Here is a 21,034-nt window from a genome sequence, read left to right as displayed (position 1 = left end):
AGGAAGGAGAACAAATTAGCAGCAGTGTCTGTCTGCTCTGCTTTATGGCCAGAATGATAATGTTCTTGAACATTGTGGTATCAACATTCAGGTCAATTCAGTAAATATTTTTTAAGGATTCCGGACAAGTCACAAGTGCTAAATGCCGCAAGAGTTACAAGACTTAGATCCAGCATCTTACAGCCCTCACACAAGACGGATGTGTCTTTTCCATCGGGTCAGCCAAAGGAAAAGTTTTTAATTTGTGTTTATCTAAGTCATGCATTCTCAGTGGGGGCAATATTGCCCCTGAGGGGACAAAAAAGTGGTTCTTGAAAGTGAAAATATCTTAGATACTTCCACGCTCAATTCTACCCAACCAAATCTTATTCTAGAGGATTTAATTTTTCTCACCAGAGAGAAATGTATTAATTAATTTAAGTAATTTAATTAATTTAAGTAATTAATGTAATTTAATAATTTAGGTTAATTTTTTTCTTAGTGTGGGGGGGAAACAAGGTTGAGAAACAATGATCTAAATGAAATTATATTTCAGATGTGCTTCTCCTTTGGCCTAGCATCTGTGCTTCTAGTATCTCTCCTAGAGAAAGAGGCCCCAAAGGAGGTATGCATACAAAGTTGACCCAGATCTGTGCTTCTAGTATCTCTTCTAAAGAGGCCCCAAAGGAGGTATGCAGACAAAGTTGCTGACTGTGTCATCTTTTAAAATAGCAGAGCAACCTCAAGGTCCATCAATTGGAAATGGTTAAATAAACTGTGAGACTTCTGTAGTATGAGATACTATGTGTCAGTTAAAAGGAATGGGGTGAGTCTAGATGCAGAAAGAGAAACTGACATGGAGAAGCGTCCATATCCTATCACTGGATGGAGAAGGCAACCTGCAGAATACATATGCATGATCATATTTACATTAAAACAAACACCCACTTTACGTTTACAAAAAAAATACCATGTTTTCGTATGCACGTGTTACATGCGCAAATGCAAAAGAAAATGAAAGGAAGGATACACACCAAAGTGATAAATCCAGGTTACCTCTGGAGAGAGGAATGGAACGGTAGAGAGCTGGTTGAAGAGGTACATGGCTTTTTATTTATCTCTTTCTATGTGCTTTGTTTTTGCACGTCTCACAAAAATGAGTTGTGAATAACTTGTCTAAGAACAATAAGTAAACGAATATTTATAAAAAATAAACCCTGCCTCAACTACCTGACTACTCCCTTGAAGAAAAGATTAGTCATTTCATTTCTAATAAAACTGGAAATCAAAAAGCCTGTGTGCGCCACTTGTATTAAAGTTTTATCTTTTTTATCAAATTATAGAAAAGTGACATACAGGAATGCCAATTCTTTGGGGAAAAAAATAACCTACTAACATTTGAAGTAATAGAAGACATCAAAAAGTAAAGAGAGATCAATTTTACTACGTAAAAATGAACAGTGGGCAATATTTCTAGAGGGTGATTTGGCAATATGTATTAAAATGTAAATGAGCCTACCTTTTAATCAGTGGTCACAATTCTAGGAATTACACAAGAATATTTATTGCTGCATGCTTTACAATAGAGAAAAATTAGAAACCACTTAAAAGTTCATGAATAGAGGATTAGATATGCAAAATGTGGCAGATTCATATAAAGGAACACTTCACATGCATTCCCAGTGATGGTCTATTTATTGCCATGGAAAGAGATCCACTGGATGTTATTGTATTAAAAAGCAGGTTATAGAAAAACACAAAGATCTTATTTACACAAATATTTACAACCACTCTGGCTGTTGGCAAGAGGACTCAGTTCCTCAATCATACCCTCTGCTACCCTCTGCTTGAGTGGCCCCATGACATAGCAGTTGGTTTCCTCCAGAGTGAGGGGTCTGAGAGAATAAGATGGATGCAGCAAAGTTGCACCTAGCCTCAGGCGCCAACCCTACCAATCCTGCAATACCCTAATGGCCGCATACGTCGGCCCTGTTTCGTGTGGAAGGAGATTGCATATGGCATGAAAATCAGGAGGCAGCAATCACTAGGGAACCTCTCGAAGGCTGGCTACCAACGGTATACATATTTTTAAGTTCTTGTAAATCTTACTGAGGCAAAAATGGGACATAAATACAGTAACAATCGCGCTGTTACTTTAGAGTTCACATGTATTATTGTTTTTTTTAATCCAATCTAAAATACCAACAACTGAAGGGCATACTGTTGTTTTCTGTACCTCTTAAAAATAAATAAAATGCTGCCAATAAAATTGTGACATGATGCTTTCTTATCACTTTGAATTTTTGTTTACTTACTGAAAGAGCAGCTTTAGACTTACATTTAGTGATAGTTTATCATACATCACTTGTGTGTCCTCATGAGAAAGAAAATAAAAGAGAAATAAAACATTCAGAGTCTGAATGTCCTCAATCATTTTTCAAATCAGAGCCATCAATGTCCATGTTTTTTCCACACAAAAGCATCCTTCAAGCTAAAGACATTCTGCTCTGAGGTTTTTCTTTTCATACTAGCACCTATCCTGCAAGTTTTTAAAATTTTAGTTCTTTATTTTCAATTACAGTTGACATTCAATATTATTTTATGTTCGTTTCAGAGGTACAGTGTAGCGACTAGACATTTATATAATTTATGCAGTGATTCCCCCCGAATAGTCTAGTACCCATCTGACACCGTACATAGTTATTACCATATTATTGACTATATTCCCTATGCTGTACTTTATATCCCCCTGACTATTTTGTAACTACCAATTTGTACTTCTTAATCCCTGCTTTCTTCATCTGCTACAATGAATCACAACACTTTGTTGCTTTGAAATTTCTTTCATCTAGTCTGTGGAATTTCACAGTTTCTACTGCCTTCAATTGCACTGCTTAGCATGCGATTAAAAAATAAAATCCTCTTACATGTATTGCAGGAAAAATAAACAAATAACACAGCTTTATCTCCTCATGAATATCTTCCTTAGGTTCCATGAAACAATCATTGTTCTGTGAGAAAAAACAACATGGAATTGTGGTCATTTCTCCAATGATGAATAGTTACTTCACAGATATCAAGTTTATATCCCACCTATATGGCAGGAATTGCAAGATGCATACCTAACTTCAGAGATGCTAAAATATACAAAATATGCATCATACAATTACCGCAATGTAGTGTCCTATTTGAACTTCCCGACAGCCTTTGAAACACTTACTGTTTTTACAGCTGAGGATGCTGAAATTTAATTAGATATAACAGCTTGCCCAAAGTCACACCATCAGAAAGACAGAATTGATATTCAACTCTAGGGTCCTCTGACTCTCACCATGGCCCACAACCTCTGCACTGTACTATACACGTCAATATAGCCATCCCCACCACCAGCGGCGTCCCCAACGTTGTCATTACCCTCACTCTTGTCGTCCTTATAAAGATCATGGTCATGTTTCTCCTTGTCATCATCGCCATTATCACCACCACCACCACCATCATCATCATCAGGCTGGTATTTATAGAGCTTGACTTACTATGGCCTAACTCTGTGCTAAGGGCTCATTCAGTTTGCTTCGTAACTACCCTGTAGGTAGGTTTTAGCATTACCTTATTCTACACACATTGACAGGGAGGCTCAACAAAACTAAGTAACCTGTTCAAAGTTATTCAGTTGAGGCTTGAGTTCAAACCAGGCCACCTGACTATAGAAACTACACGGTGACCTGACACCAGAGTCAGCATGGTACTCAGTAAACTGGAAGCACTCACTACTTGTGCCTGTCCCCACTGCCTGGGACGCAGAAAACAAACAGTTATTAATAACAGCAATAATAGCAGTTACTATGTGCCAGGCATTAAGCTAAACACTTCATATTTATTTTTCTTAATCCTCATATGAGCCTAATGAGGCAGGCACTATTTTTATCCCCATTTTACAGGTGAGGAAATTGAGAATTGGGGAAACTAAGAACATGCCCAAGGTTATACAACCAGTTAATGACTCAGCAATAATTCAAGTCGACGAAGTTGGATTGAAAAGCCCATGTTCTTAAGTACTACACAATATTGCCTCCTACAAGGAGTATTATGAGTGAATTTGTTTGTTTTCAGTGACTCACCCCATAAACATTTCCTGAGCACATACTGTATACTGCATGTTGTGCAGGAAAGAATAAGACAAAGATGAACCTTGCTCTCATGGGAATTACAATCTGGATGAACATCAGTAAAAAGGAGAACTGTGAAGACCACTTAGACAGATGGTGATGGAACGCTCACATTTACCTCCTACCCTTCCCAAAACTCTACTAAGAAGATAATAAGATTGTGATGAAAACTAATGCTCTCATGTGTCAAACACTGATCTGAGCATTTTAGATTTATTATAACATTTAAATCTTATAACAACTGTTTTATAGATGGGAGGGAGGGAGGAAAGGAGGAAGGGAAACAGAGAATGCAGGATATTTTTACATGTTAAATAACATCTTTGGAGAGATATAAGAAGATAATGTATCCACAAAACAAGAATTTATTAATTAGAGAGCAAAGAAGAGTTCTTAAACAATAAAGAGAGAGCACCAAAATAAAAATTTCCATGGATGAAATTGAAGATAAAGTTCATCCTAGTTTCTTTCCCGGAAAGAAAACAAATAGAGATAAGGAGATGGAAAATATTGGGTGGAGGGGAGAGAGACATGAGGGAAAGAGTTGGTCCAAATGATAAGGACAAGAGGTCTACTTCCAGACAGAAGACAGAGGGCAGAAAAAAGTATACGAGTATGTTCAAGAGTGAAAGGAGATTCCTGTTTGAAAGAGCATACCAGGAGCTCAGCACCAGAAGTAAAAAAGAGCTACTTCAAGTCACAGCATCACAGAATATTACACATCAGGGGTTAAGAGCCACCAACAACACCTCCCCCAAAGCACGAGGTAAATCACATTTTGAGCTTGAGACACTGAACTTACAAATCCTCACACCTTCAAAGTCCTTGATTTTCTGCCACAGCTATTTTGCCAGTTCCTGACCCTGAATAAAGTCAACCATCCATTTCCTCTGTTCCTGCTCCCAGACTGCCAAATATCGCTGAAGGAAATTCTGAAACCACGCCAACTGGTTCTGCTGCATCCAGGATTCCCAGCCTCAGCTGGGCTCGCTCTGTGGCTCCTGCCCAGTGAACAACCTTTCTCACCCCCCACGGCAGCAGGAAGATAATTGTCTACATATGTATATTCATATATATACTTGTGGGGGCAGAGCCCCAGAAAGCAGTTTCCAGGCTCTCGGCCTCACATAGACAGGTGCTGGCTCAGGTAGTAAATGACCATCAACTGTGATTGCATGGCCATCAGCTGTGGCTAGTTGGCCATCAGCTGTAACCAGTGAGCCATTGGTCACTAATATAACTGCTGTGGCTACGCTAGCAGAAAGAGGAGAGAGAATGGGGGCTAGCAAGAAGATGGCGGCTGGGCTGGCAAGTGTGGATGGCGGTTTGCAGACAGTGTGGATCCAGCCTCCAGTGAGAGTATAGTGCCGCCAGAGAGAATATAGTGGTATGACTCCCCTACCTATGGCTCCGTGGGTATTCCTTTTTGACCTCACCTATCCTGCATTCTTGTGTGGGGAGCGGGACGAGAGACCCCGCAGGACGCCCTCCACGACAATACTGATACATTTATACAGGTATATATAGATATAGTATATGTGATATAGATAGATAGATAGATAGATAGATAGATAGATAGATAGATAGATGTATATACATTATATATATAATCAGATAGTGATAAGTGCTCTAAAATGAAATAAGTTGTTCAAACTCACCACATATCCTTCCTGAATAAGACTTCCCCACAACGTGTTGCCCTGTTTCTAAGGTTGTTACAGGCACCCTGTTGCCTGGGCAGTTCCTTCTCATTGTTAATGTCTTGATTCAAATCTCCTTTCATCCCAGAGGCCTTCCTTGACCTCCCAACACCCAAGTATTGAGGTGCCCAAGGGAACCATGGGGACCTCACAGCGGGCACCCTGGGCTCTTTTTCAGTTTCAAGGGAAATGCAAAGATAGTTGACATCTGTTGGACATGGTGAGAATTCCTAGTTCAAGGCATTTTTTTGCAGTTTCAACATTAGGTCACTACACTCCTTTGGATGACACCAAATCTGAGCAAAGTTGGGGTTGGGGTATTAGAAGTGATAACAAAGGCAATTGCCACCATGTGAAAATCAGTGTGGAAAAGGCCATGAGGTGACCATGTTCTATCTGGTTCCAAGGTTTGAGAAGTTGTACCGTGCTCAATAGGCACACGCATTGTAGCAAGGAATCTTTTATAAGAACCAAATTACAATTCCTATTTATATGTATAAATAGAATTAGTAGGACATGAATACTAGGACATAATGGTTAGGACATGAATACCTATTAAGTGTTATGGATCTGACCACATCATGCACAGAATGCTTAGGTGTTTCTTTTGGTTGGTCTAGGGTACTGAGAATGAATTTCTAAGCCACCAAGGGCTCTGTGAACCCAGAAAGGTTGGGAATCTCTGTCCTTGACTCTTACATCCACTATCACCTGCCTTTGTAGTGCTTTTTACCTCCCTTCATATAGCATTCATTATACTTGAGTAGGAAAGTATTTTGACCTGCCTGCTGCTAGGATAGACCACACACACACACACACACACACACACACACACACACACACACACACACACACACACACACACACCATTTGTCTCCTTTCAAATGCATGAGAGCTTTCTTCATGTGTAGTAGGCTTTTTAACAAGAAAATCGGGGAGGGGGGGGTGAAATAAACGAAGTGAGGAACAAAGCAGGAAGGTAAACGAAACAATGTGTGTGCCCGGCTCACCTCCCTGGGTCTCTGGGAGCTCCGTGTAGAGTGAAGACACTAGAGGCAGAAACCAGGAAAGCTGGTGCAAAACTCCAGACAGAAGAAGGGATCCTTTGTAAGTGCAGGAGACGAAGTGGAACACAAATCATGGACAAAGACCTGTCCAGAGGTGTCCTCTTGCATGTGACATTGAGGTTTTTCATGAGCACAGGTTTTCTTCAGGCAATGGGAATAGAACAGATAAATGGGAGCTGGCGTAGGAGAGTATAAGCAGAACAGATGCACTTGTGACAACTGCAGGAGATCAGCTGGCTTCTGGGCCCATTCGTTTGGAGATTTCCCTACAGCTCTGGGAAATAGTTTGGATGAGGGTTGAGGGCCTGCCATTCACAGGTGAGAAGAGTTTGGATCAACTGTAATCTGGATGATATAAGGACAAGAGCTGGCATCTTTACTGCTGTGTGTCCAGTACCTAAGACAGGGATCACCACATAGTAAATGCTCATTTATTTGCTTTTGTCTATATGTGTTTCTTTGTTTATTTCTAACTCCTTGCTGGAAAAGTAGACTCTTTCCAACTTATCGCACTCAACATATCCAAAACGAAACTCACTATCTTCTCTCCATTTATTCCTCCTTTGTCTTGGAAGGTTCTTGAACTACCCCATGTTCTTTGATGCCCCATATCTAATCCTCCAGTTTCTTTCTCCGACATTTATCCTAAATACTACCTCCTACACTGAGCCTCTCCTCCGTTCTAGCCCATCCTATGCACTGCCTCCTAAGATGCAGTTGTTTGCTACTCTGCTCAGAAAATTTCCATGGCTTCTTATTTCCTGTTGAATACAGACCAAATTCCCTAATAAAGCTTGTGAAGGCCTCTACCTTCTGGCCCCTTTCCACTTTCATTTCTTCCATTTCCCTCCCCTACACTGCATACCAGCTGCCCTACCTTGCATCTCTGTATTTCTATCCATGTGTTAGGCTATTTCTTCTCTCTCATGCTAGATGTTAACTTCCTTGAACCCTGGGACCTGCCTTATTTATCTTTACATCTCCCTGTGCTTACTACAGTGTGCCTTGTTTGGGGGGGAATCCTTAATACACAGCCCAGGGGAAGGACATTCGTTGGCGTGATACTCAGGACACTCTCTTCACTGTCAATGACATTACCCCAGGGAAGGAGAAGATGACTTACCTGGTTCATGAGTTTGGCAAAAGGATCTGAATTTGCTCAACTCCCCACCCTACATTTTCTTTTTAAGGAAACAGCCACCTGTAGTTAACCTGTATTCTCACCGAACGCTCATTTCTCCTTGGCCACTCAGAAAGTTTATCGGGCAGGATCTTTCCAGCAAAGAAGGCCTCTGGTTTGAGGGAGGGCTACAAATTAGATCCTGTAAAGTACAAATAAGCTTGTTGGCCAGATTAACCCATGCCCTTCGGTATAGTGCTTTATGAGTAAGAAAGGTGATCATTTTTATCCCCATCTGTCTGATTCTTCCATCTATTTTTTTCAACTCCTGTTAATTACGGTAGATAGGGGTGGGGGTGTGTTGTATTTTAGGTGATCTCAAAACCTGGTGTCTAGTACAGATGATGTGTTCCCTATATATGTCCTTGATTTAATTGACTCAAGTTCCATCCTTGAGATTTATTTTCAGCTTTCTCATGCTGAGTAAGATTGAGCAAACAAAGCCTGACTTTATAAATAGTATAACAGTAATGTGGCATCTTTCAACTGAGGAAATTGAAACATTTGGGGTTTGAGAAACATCATTTGTTATTTCACAAACAGCAGGAGGCTGGGAAAGCCAAAAATGGATTTTCCATGTTAACTTTCTCTTCATCTGTAAATCCTTCCCTTCTCATGCAAATTTATAGGTTTCTGGCTTCTTTTCCTTTTGGTCATCAAATTTAATTTCCCAGGAGGATTCTTTTTAAGTTTGTAGTCTAAACTTGTAAAATGTTCGCAATTCTTTTTATTTTTATTTTTTGTATATATATATATATATATATATATATATATATATATATATATATATATATATATATAAATTTTATTGGGGAATACTGGGGAACTGTGTTTCTCCAGGGCCCATCAGCTCCAAGTCGTTGTCCTTCAATCTAGTTGTGGAGGGCACAGCTCAGCTCCAAGTCCAGTTGCTGTTTTTTATCTTTAGTTGCAAGGGGCACAGCCCCCAATCCCATGTGAAATTGAACTAGCAACCTTGTTGCTCGCACTCTAACCAGCCATCCAGCCACCCAAATGTTCCCAATTCTTGATGGCCCAGATCTTTTCCTTTCTCTTTAGTCAATCACTTCTAACCTATTCCTTCCCTCTGATTCTACTTTCTACTTTTTTTTTTTTTTGAGATAATTAATTTCCCTTTATTTATGAAATTTAATACGTTTTCATGAGAGTGTACAGTTACTGCTCTCTACTTCTATTCCTCAATAGATTCAGAGATGACCAGAACTCCTGCTCTCTAGAGCTCTCAGGTGGGGGGTGGGGGAGGGCATTGTAGACAGGTAAGACAGAATTTAAGATTTACAACTTAAGGTGGCTTATTCCTGTGTGGGTTATGCTAGATATTTCACAATGGCATGTAGGTACAACACAGCATGGAAGAGACACAGCAGGAAATAGCCAAAGATAAAGCCGAAATGGGAGCAGTCACCAGACCATCAGAGTGGCCTTTCTACAGAGTTTCACCTTTATGGTGTGGATCGTATATGAGTTCAAGCTATGGAACAAAATGATTAGATTTACATTTTGCAACAATAGCTTCAGCAGCAGCATGAAGAATGGGTCAGGAGGTGCAAGCCTGAGATGAATAAAACGATATAAAAATACTCGAGCCTGAAAATAATGTGGTCATAAACCAAGATTCTGGCAGTAGCAATGGGGACATAAGGGAATATTTGAAAAATAATTAGGAGAGAATTCACAAGACCATAAGACAGATTGAATATGGAAAGTGAGAGAAAAAGAAGAATCTAAAATGAGAGGCTTTGGTTGCCCAAGTAGTTGGTGGAATAACTGTATAGAAGGAAACATAATAATTATTGTGAGTCACTATAATGGAGTTCATTCAGTTTAGTACATGTTCAGATTGAGTTGCCTTTGGGACATCCAGGTGGGAATGTCTGGTAGACAAAGGAATACATGTTTCCAAATCTCAGAAGAAAGGCATGATCTGGAAAGACAGATTTGGGAATATGAAAGATACTATGGATATAGATGCTCAACATCCATTCCAATCCTCTTATTGCATGCTTTCTGCCCTGCAGAAGCTAGAATGTTTACTTAAAAATCTATATTTCCCAGCTTCCCTTGCAGCTAGGTGTGGCCATATGACTATGTTGTGATCAAAGATTTAAATAAGAATATGTATGGGACTTCTAGAAAAACCACTTAAGCTTAGATGACTCAAATGGAAGTAAGCGCTTTCTTCTCTTCCACTCTCCCACTTTTCTTCTGCCAAGATGAAACATGTGATAGCTGGAGCTCCAATAACCATTTTGGCCTGATGTGACCTTGAATATAAAAGCCATACACTAGTATTTTAGAGTAGAATGATAAAAGCCTCCTGGATTTCTGGTGAACATGGAGCCACCATACCAGCTCTGGACTGAGAACATTCAGCTTTACATTTAAACCATCGTTATTTTAGTTTTAGTTCTATGCTCCCAAATTCGATCTTAACTAGTACATCAAATTATTGCCAACTTATAGGTAATTCCTGGCATAGAAGATAATAAGAGGCCACATTAAAGCCATGAAAGTGGAACAAATCTTTCAGAAATAGTTTATAGAATTGGGGAGAGGAATAAGCAGAGATTTCTAGGGAACCTCAATGCAAAGGATAGAGGAAAACAAGTCAGCTAATGAGATTTGAAAGGAAGACTCAGAAAATTGAAAGAATGTGTCACACCTAGAGATGTGCCACTCAGATCCCACTTCAAGAAAGGACTTACTGTCTAGCTGCAAGTAAGTGTAGTTGGTTGACATCCTCCAGCTGTTAGCTCCATCATGGTCCACCTTAGCTTTTAAGGTCATTAACTGAGGAAGGCAATGATAGCCAAGATCACTTCTTCTTTGGACAGTCCTCTCAATGACTGAGTAAAGCATCATACAAAGTTTCTACCAAAACAGGATTCCTGTAACAGGCCCTCTTTGCTCCAGGGCTCTCCATCAGGCTGGTAGAGACTATCAGATCTGCATTGCAGTCAGATGGCCCCCTCGGCCCCGCAAATCTTTTGCACTGCTAACTCCATTTCAACATCTGCTTCCCAAACAACCCACCAGGTGCAGAGGATATTAAGAGGCTTCGTGAGTTAACACATATTATTTGATTTGGTTACAGAAGGACTGAATAAGCATTAAAGTGAAGAGGTAGGAGGTTAGTGTTTACTCAACTAAAAGTACCAAATACAAATCCAAACTACCAAATATAGGTATTCTTATTTAAAGCAATTCACTTTCCAATTAATGGCCTCAATTCTCTCTGTTAATCCAGAATATAACCATATTTCATCAACAATCCCTGCAAAATAGCATCAATTTATATTGTCTCACTTTCCTCTTAAATTTTACTTTGCAATCAAATATTATGTGGGAAAAATAAACAAGAATGAACTAATAAACCATGAGTAAAGAATTTTACTCAAGCCCTTTTGTGTATGTCATTACTGGTTATTTTCCAGATTCAGCTATACTATAGCATAAACCACAATCATTCAACACATAACTTCATATGGCAAATGCTCTGTATAATAAGATGAACTTGTAAGGCGAGTACTAAACCTGTTCCCAGAACATAATGGCCAGTGGAATTAATTGAAAAGATTCTTGTTTCTGAGAATCTAACCATTTATTTCACAAAGACAGAGATTCATTTTCTCTTACTTCCTTTTCCGCCAATGATTTAGTCCAAATTAATCTTCCAAGAAAAGCACATGTAACTGCAAATATGTTGTCATTTCTTTCTTCCAAGAAATACAACAAAACAGATAGAAATCTGATTTCCCTGATGGTAGAAAGCTAATATTGTTGGTATACTATTCCAACTTTCTGATATTTTCTTTCAGGGGTCAGCAAACTACCACCCATGAACTTCATCTGGCCCACCACCTGATTTTGTAAATAAAGTTTTATTGGAATACAGCCATGCTGCTAGTTTGTGTATTGTCTGTGGCTGCTTTACTACTATAATGACAGAGTTGAGTCATTGCAACAGAAACCATCTGACCTACAAAGTCTAAAATATTTACTCTCTGGCCCTTAGAAAAAAATTTGCCAACTCTTAGTTTAAAAAGTATGATAGGTTCTTACATTTCTATTTATTCATTCATTATTATTCATAACATTTTAACTGACATCTCAACAGGTTAACATCACTGTTAATAAGTGTTAATCTGAAATCAGCAATGATTTTTAAAGAACATAATGAATGCTCTCCTTTTCCTTTAATTAATAGGTAGTATTTATTTCTTTAATAAACCTACTTTTTTTAAAAAAATTATCTCCTAACCAGAAGACAGAATCTTGAGTACAGCACTTGATATTCACCCATGTTTTAGGCTGGCTTTAAACATCAAGCTTTCAAACAAAACAAAAAAAGATCAATCTTCAAAAGAGACTAGACATAAAACATCTACAGCTTTAAAAGAAATAAAAACGTAATTATACCCTAACTCCCATGTTTTCCTTTCTTTCCTTTTGGAAAGATTGCCTCTCTAAATAAAAGATGACAGCCTTTTAAAAGGCCTTTCATCCTCAGATCTTGATGTCACAGATCTGCCTGTTTTAGTGGAACAACATCTTCCTAAGGATTCATCAATGGATCATAGCAAGAGAACAAGAAGAAAAGGGAGGAGAAGAGGTCTGCACTGAAAGACAGCAACGCAGGGAGATTCCACACTGGTTTGCGGCTCTAGATGGTGAGGGCTAACCAGGCCACAGCCTTGCTCAACTCAGAGGCCCAGAAGGCTGAGGATGGATTTCCAGTTACCAGCTTCCCTGTGTCCAACTTCTGGGAACTCTTTAGGTTTGCTCTAGAGCATAAATGAACATAGGTCTCGTGCAATGAATTGGCCCCTCCGCCTGAGTTTTAGCTTCTCCTACTGTTTCCTTGTCTAAGTAGGTACAGTTATTTGAGATTTTGTGAACTATGGGTTTAACCATATCTTTAAGATGATTAAATCAGTATATCTCAAGGTAGTCCCTTCATTTCTCATATGCCAAGTACTTTTTTGACTGTCTTTTTATTTCAGAAGTAATACAAAGATTTCTGCATAAAAGTTATAAACATACTGGTAGGTGGAACAAAAAGAAAATAAAGCAAGAAAATATTCAGAGTATAAGTCCTACCACGCAAGGAAGCCACTGTAACATGTTGCTATGTGCTTATTCATACACGTAGTGGGCTGAATGGGGCTCACCCACCCCATCAAAACATATGTCCAATGTGATTACATTAAGGCTCTCAAATGAGATCATCCTGGATTGTCTGGTAGGCCCTAAATCCAATGACGAAAGTTCTTATAAGGAGAAGAAAACCCACAGAGGAGAAAGCCATGCAAAGACGGAGGCAGAGTTTGTTTGGAGTGATGCTGCCACAAGCCAAGGAAAGCCTGGAGCCTCCAGAAGCTGAAAGGGGCAAGGGAGGATTCTCCCCCAGAACCTTTAGTGGGAGCGTGGCCCTTGAGTTCAGACTTCTGGTGTTCAGAATTGTGAGAGAATAAATTTCTGTTGTTTTACAAAAGAAGAAGACAAACAAATGAGAAACAAAATCTCATAGACCCAGACAATAGTTTAGTGGTTACCAGAGGATAAGGGAGTTGGGGGTGGGAGATGAGGGTAAGGGGGATCAAATATATGGTGATGGAAGGAGAACTGACTCTGGGTGGTGAATACACAATGGAATTTATAGATGATGTAATACAGAACTGTACACGTGAAATCTATGTAATTTTACTAACAATTGTCACCCCAATAAATTTAAAAAAAAATTCTGTTGTTTTAAGCTACTGTGTGGCAATTTGTTACAGCAGCGTAAGAGCTAATACAATACATTTGTTGATTAAATATTTATAAAACAACTATGAGCCAGATATTACACCAAGGAATTGATGAATAAGACACCAAATCTTTCAAAGTTGTCTTCTATGCATACATAGAAATATATGTATAAATATATTTTAATGAGTCATAATATAAGTTATTAACATAAAATTTTCACCTAATAATATAAATGTCTTTTCATGATAATAAATAAATGTGCCTTCATCTTATAGATGACCATGATATTGCTCAAGCAGTTCTTAATTTTTTGAACATTGAGCTTGTTTCCATTTTTTCTGTACTGCAAGAACCATTCTTTATCTACATCTTATGCATACCTTTAATTATCTCCTTAAATTTTTAAAAATGAAATTCTGGGAGAGGATCCAAGATGGTGGAGTAGATAAATGCTGTGCTTGCATCCTCCCATGATCACATTAAAATTACAACTAAATCATAGAACAATCAACCTGGAGAACCATCTGAAGTCTAGCTGAACAGAAGTTTTATAACTAAGGAAATAAAAAGACACGTTGACACTGAAGGAAAAAAAATGAAATAAAAATGGAATTCTGAATTCAAAGTCTATGCCAGTTATCAATTTATCATCTCTCAGTTCCCAATTGACCCTTCTTTCCCCTGCTTGGTGAGAAAAAAGCTGCACCCTGTGACCATTTCTCCTCTACTAGTTGGTACAATCGACTTTGCCAATAGAGGGCACTGAAGGACCACCACCAAGCCGTAGTGACAGGAAGACACTGCCCTTCTGAATCCCAGTCCTCCATTTTTTTTCATGTAGCGTGGGAGCCCAGCAGCCCTCATATACCAGCTCCAATCACACTTTCCCTTCACTCTGTAGCTGTTTCCAGAGTAGTTCTGGCTATGGCCTCAGGCATCTGTCTCCCCTTCCCATGGACACAGCTACAGATTAACATGGCCTGCTATATGGAAAGTTTCTTCACCACCAATAGCTGAGTTTTCCAGTGGTGGACACATAGTCTTCAAAGACATCTAAATTTCAACCTTGGGTTGGGGATGAAGGTAACAGTCCTAGTCCTTAATTCCTTCATTGTCCACTTTTCCTCGTCCTAGATGTCATAGCTTCTTTTCTGCACATGCTACTTCTGGATCCTTTAGAGGTATCTTACTACTTTTACTAGTTAACAATTATTTTGATTGTTAACTCTTTAGGTTTGCTCTAGAGCATAAATGGACATAGGTCTCATGTAATGAATTGGCTCCTCCTCCTGAGTTTTAATTTCTCGTACTGTTTCCTTGTCTAAGTAGGTAGAGTTATTTAGGGTTTTCTGAACTATAGGTTCAACCATATCTTCAAGATGATTAAATCAGTACTTCTCAATGTAGTCCCTCATTTCTCATATGCCAAGTACTTTTTTACTTCAAAAGTAATACAAATGTTTCTGCATAAAAGTCAACAGCAAAAAAAAAAAAAAAAGCAAGAAAGAAATATTCAGAGCATCTACAAATCCTCCCATGAAGGAAGCCACTGTAAAATGTTGCTATGTGTTTATTCATACACGTAGTGGGCTGAATGGGGCTCACCCACCCCCTCAAAACATATGTCCAATGTGATTACATTAAGGATCTCAAATGAGATCATCCTGGATTGTCTGGTAGGCCCTAAATTCAATGACATAAGTTCTTATGAGGAGAAGAAAACCCACAGACAGAGGAGAAGGCCATGCAAAGATGGAGGCAGAGTTTGGAGTGATGCTGCCACAAGCCAAGGAAAGCCTGGAGCCTCCAGAAGCTGAAAGGGGCCAGGAAGGATTCTCCCCTAGAGCCTTCAGAGGGCGCGTGGCCCTTGAGTTCAGACTTCTGGTGTTCAGAATTGTAGAAGAATTTTGATTACATTTTTCTTGTTCAAATAACTGGTGCATTTTCAGTCTCCTGACTGACATAAAGTCAAATGCACTTACGTCACCAAATGAACTTTCAGAATACTTGCTTTAATTTAAAATTCCTTTCCAAGCCCTAATCAATTTTGGGTATTTTCATCCATTTGTGACAATGACAATATGACAAGAATGAAATTATCCCCTTTCCAATTGTTTTCATTGGTTTTTCTTTAATTACCTGTAAGATAGAGGAAAAACTATTTGACTATGCAATGTAGTGAAAGGAGTCATATCAAACCAACAGTAGTTACCTCTGGGAAAGGAAATGAAATGGAGAGAAAGAAGGCTGGGGACTTCCACTTATTACTCTAAATCTTATATAGTGTCCAAATAATATGCAAAGAGAAGATATTTGTGTGCTATTTATATAATTAAATATATACACATCATGAAAATAAGGTGCTGCTGAGCCCTCTGTGACTACACACGACGGCTGCCAGTCAGGGTTGTTGCCTTCCTTAGCAGAGCTGAGCCATCAACTTTGGAAACGACTTATCAAGACCTATAACCACAGACCCCAGTCCTGACCACTGACTCATCTTTCTGAGGCTGCATCTACAACACCAAAAGGAAATGAGGACTTAGCCGTCTGTGCCCGGTCATGGCAGCTGTAGTTCCTGTATTTTCAGGGATAAGAGAATCATGATTTTTTTTCATGCCCTTCCCCATTGTAAGAGCATGTGCAAAACTATGAGTTGGACCCTAAGTTCAGATTTTTAGTTCACAAACTACAGTCACCATACATCTTGGGAAGAACTGCGGGAGTCTGTAGAGACCATAGGGTCCATTTGCCTTTTCCTATCTGGTGAATACAGTTGAAGCTTGTGAAATATGAGACTTAGTCTAAAATAGAGAGAAGAGGGCATGACTAGTTCAGCCCAGAGATGGGTTATAGTCATGTTGCCAAAATGATGGATCATCTTTTACACCATCCATCCTTGCTTCCAAATTGAAAAATAAAAACAGTACGAAGAGAGTTAAGGCAATGTAATTATATTTACCACAATTGACTTTATAATTCTTTGTCTGAAATGGCTAAAATATTATGGTGCTGTATTATAAATACTTGAAATCCTCCTTTCAGAAAGGAAGGATTCTTTAATGGCCTAGCCAGCTAGTGGACCTCTGTCAGGCTGAACTATGTAGGAAATGGAGAAGGCACTGGCAACCAGCAGGAGCAGGGCCGATTGCCCTATATATGAAAGGACTAGGGGCCATGGGATAAAGAGATGAGAACGCATGGTGGGGTGGAGTTGTGGGGGTGGGACACAGAGGGGAAGAAAGGGAGAAGGTGGAACATAAAGTATGGACTTTGTGAAGAGACAGAAGTGTATTAAGGTTGTTTAGAAAGGTATAGAGTCACCATATACCTCACTAATGTAATTCTCACTTCTCCTGCCCCTCAAAAGTTATTGAGTCAAGACCTACGTTCATTTTCAAAGCTTTCTGGAGTCATTTCTATTTATTTTAGCTGTATTGATATTCTGAGACTGAACTTTGAGCCAGTCCAAAATATTTATTTGTGTAACATTTGTTTAATGTTTGTCTCACCCCTTAGCACTGAATTCATATAATGGATTAGGAGTTGCTAGACAACAGTTAAAAATTTTTAAGACATGACTTTCTAGAAGCCCCCAAACTCCCAACCTCTCACCTTCCTAAAATAGACATACTGCCAAGGTAGTAAAAACTGAAATAGAGAAAACACGTCTGTTGTTAGTCTGGTACACAAAGCTCATACAACATGCGCAAAGATGCTGCTTGGAAGAAATACACAGTCTGAAAGCAGCTACACCCACGGGCGTGGACTTCCTCCACTTCAAACTATAAATAGGGCTAATTTACGTTGAGATTATTCTCACGCATATTCTTTGCCCTCTATCATGTATCTCCTTTAAAAAGGTGCAAATTTAAAATGGTGCAAATTTCTTGACTGTTGATGTTCACTAACCTGCTTAAACTTAATATCAAAGCTCAACCCTTTAGTTCAACTGTCTCTTTAAGAAGACAAAATAATGCAGGATATAAGGCCACAAGGTAAATCAAGTCAAGTTTTTAATGAAATATGGTAAGTATACAGAAAAGTATAGAGAATAATAAAACCAGCGTCTATATACTCACCACCCAACTTTGTCAAATCTTAGCATTTTGTCATATATCCTTCAGATCCTTTTTTCTAAGAAATAATTCATTACAGATACTATTGAAGACCCATGTCTAATATTCAGCAGTCCCATTTCTCTCGCTTGACTCTCATAGTCAACCACTATGCTGAATTTAGTGTTCACCAGTCTCACACGTATCTTTGTAATTTTACTACATATGTATTTATCCGTAAATAGTATCAACACACACACACACATCATATATAAATATTCCTACCCTTCATTGCTGGTAATGAATCTCTTAGTTTTCATTCATATTTCATCATTATTCCTGAAGAAAATTCATTCTGGAAGGGAACTGTACAATTGCCTAACTTAAGGTACTCATTTTACATATGAAGAAAGTGAAGCCCAGAACTTTTAAATAGTTTGCCCCCATGTCACCGAGCTAGTTGATGACTCAGCCAGGACCAAAGTCCACGCTTCCTGACTCCCAGTTCAGTGGTCTTATGCTTCCTTGATTGCCAACTGCTTCACTCTTCTCAAAAAGGCTTGATTATTATGTGCTAGTACAATAAAAAATTATAAAATTCTCATTTTTTTTCCGAACGGAAGGGTACCTTAGAGATCATTTATATCTGGGATTCATGTTTTAGATGAGGAAACTGAGGCCCAGAGAAGGTAATTCAGTTTTCCAAAGGAAATTTACTAATAAGTAGAACAATGGTTTTTTACAGCAAGATCACACCATTTGTAAAGAATGGGTACTGGGATGGTCTGTTGGTTGGGTTGTTGGTAGATTGCTTGCTTGGTTTTCCCCAGTAACAGTGATGGATTGTGCTGGGCCAAACACACATTCTCTCTCTGGCGCCATTATGACCTTATGATACAAGTTAGACAGAACTGGACAGTGGATTCTAGCTAGACAAGGTGTAATCAAATCTACGGCTGTTCTCCTTAGCACTATACTCTCCACAAGTGATTCCCAAACTTCTGTGTATATCACAATTGGACTTCAGGGTGTGCAGAATCTCACGAGCTTGTGAGAATCAGCTTACTGAAATTGCACATTCCTGGCCCCACTTCCAAAGATTCTGATTCACTAGATCTAGGATGTGACACTGGAATTTGCATTTTTATGAACATCTCTAGTAATTCAGATCCACCAGCGACATTTTGAGAAAACTCTGGCCATATTGAGGCATTATGTTTTGGTCATAAATAGGAAAATTCTGGACTTCCTGGCTCAGAATGAGAAAAGAGAGTGGGTATAACACCAAATCTGTATCAGGTTTCTTAATCTCACTCTGTTTTGGATCTGTCATCTAATTGCCCCCCTCCTCCCTCACTGATCGCTGAGACAGCTGGCAGCTAAAGGTAACGTTGCCCTCACACACAGCGATGCAGTGACAAAAGCCCTTTGAAAGCAAGAAAAGGAAGGAAAAAGCATGGTGACGTTGTACTCATGGAGTTACAGTCCAGCGTAGAAAACCCCACAAATGAAAAACAACTAGTCTTTTAAACAACATGTGAACATATATGTGAGATAAAAATAGAGTACAACCTTCACAGATTGAGGAATTCTTATGTTTAAATGTGGACTCTGTCGTTTTCATGATTTAATACCTGGAAGTAGAGAGCTTGATATTTAGCTAGACTGAAAGGAAACACAAGTGCCCTTTGCATTTCTCCTCTGAAAGCGTGCAGTGTGGCACATGTTCCCTAATCTTCTCAGTGTACTCTCTGGTACTTTTTCTGCATTGTCTTACTGGTACAGACAGATTTTGTTTCTCTAATAATCATAAAAGATGCCGGAAGGCAGGAGCCATGTTTTATGTTTCTTCTGTGTCTCCTCCAGGGTCCCAAACTATGTTATTTTATTGTAACCAATAAAGCCCTCTGTACAAAGTGTACAAAGCCCTCTGTAAGATGCTGTGGTTGCCGAGATGCCTTAGACCCCTGCCCTCTATGGTTTCCCTTCATTTATGCAGCTAAAATTTCTTGAGCATTGCCTCAAGTGATAGGCTCTGTCCTCAGAGCTCCACTTTCCCTCCATGCTGAAGAGGTCATGCGCCAGTGAGGAAGGTAGGCATGCGTACTGTATTAGATCACAAGGGCTGTGGTAACAAAGTACCTACCACAAACTGGGTGGCTTAAACAACAGAAATGTACTGTCTCACAGTTCTCAAGGCCGGAAGTCTAAGACCAATGTGTCAGCAGGGTTGTCTCCCGAGGGCTCTGAGGGGCAATCTGTTGTGTGCCTCCTACCCATCTTCTGCTGAATTGCGGGCAATCTTTGGTGTTCCTTGGCTTGTAGAAGCATCAGCCTGGTTTCTGCCTTCATCCTCACATGGGGTTCTCCCTGTGTGCATTTGTCTGTGTCCAAATTCCCCCTTTTTATAAGGACACCAGTCACATTTGATCGAGGGCCCACTCTATTCCAAGATGACCTCATCTTAACTAATTACATCTACAATGACCCTATTTCCAAATAAGGTCACGTTCTGAGGTACTGAGAGCTAGGCCTTCAACATATAAATAAATTATGGAGGGACATAAATCAACCCATAATGCATACAAACAACTACACACAACATAGCCAATGTTTTAATAGGAGTACATGCAAACAGCCGTGAGAGTACGTGAGAGCACACAGCCCTGAGACTAATGGGCATGAGGACAAACATCAAAGAAAATGGGAGAAATGGGGCCAAAGCTTGAGTAGCCCATGAATATTCTCCAGGTGGGGAAATAGGACAGAGCTTTTGCTTAAAGGCCTGTCTGTGAGACCATGAAACACTTGGGGAAGGAACTACATAAAGTATTATGGAGTAAAAACCAGGGGTCGTATAAAGAAGAGGTGGGAGATGAGGCTGGAAAAGGAGACAGAAGCCAAACCATGAAAAGTCACATCACAAGTCACCTAATCCTGAGGCAATGAGACGTTCTGGAGGCTTTTCAACCATGCAAACATCATGGTTCTATCTGCATGCTACAAAGCTAACTCTGGAAAGAGTTTTGATTAGATCAAAACACAAGGTGGACCCTGACCTGGGGCCATACTGGAAACAGAGAGACCAGGAAGGAGCCTGTTTGTAAAAGTC

The sequence above is a fragment of the Rhinolophus sinicus genome, linkage group LG15 (genome assembly GCF_036562045.2).
Source record: "Rhinolophus sinicus isolate RSC01 linkage group LG15, ASM3656204v1, whole genome shotgun sequence".
NCBI lineage: Eukaryota > Metazoa > Chordata > Mammalia > Chiroptera > Rhinolophidae > Rhinolophus > Rhinolophus sinicus.
Note: the sequence above shows the minus strand (reverse complement) of the source record.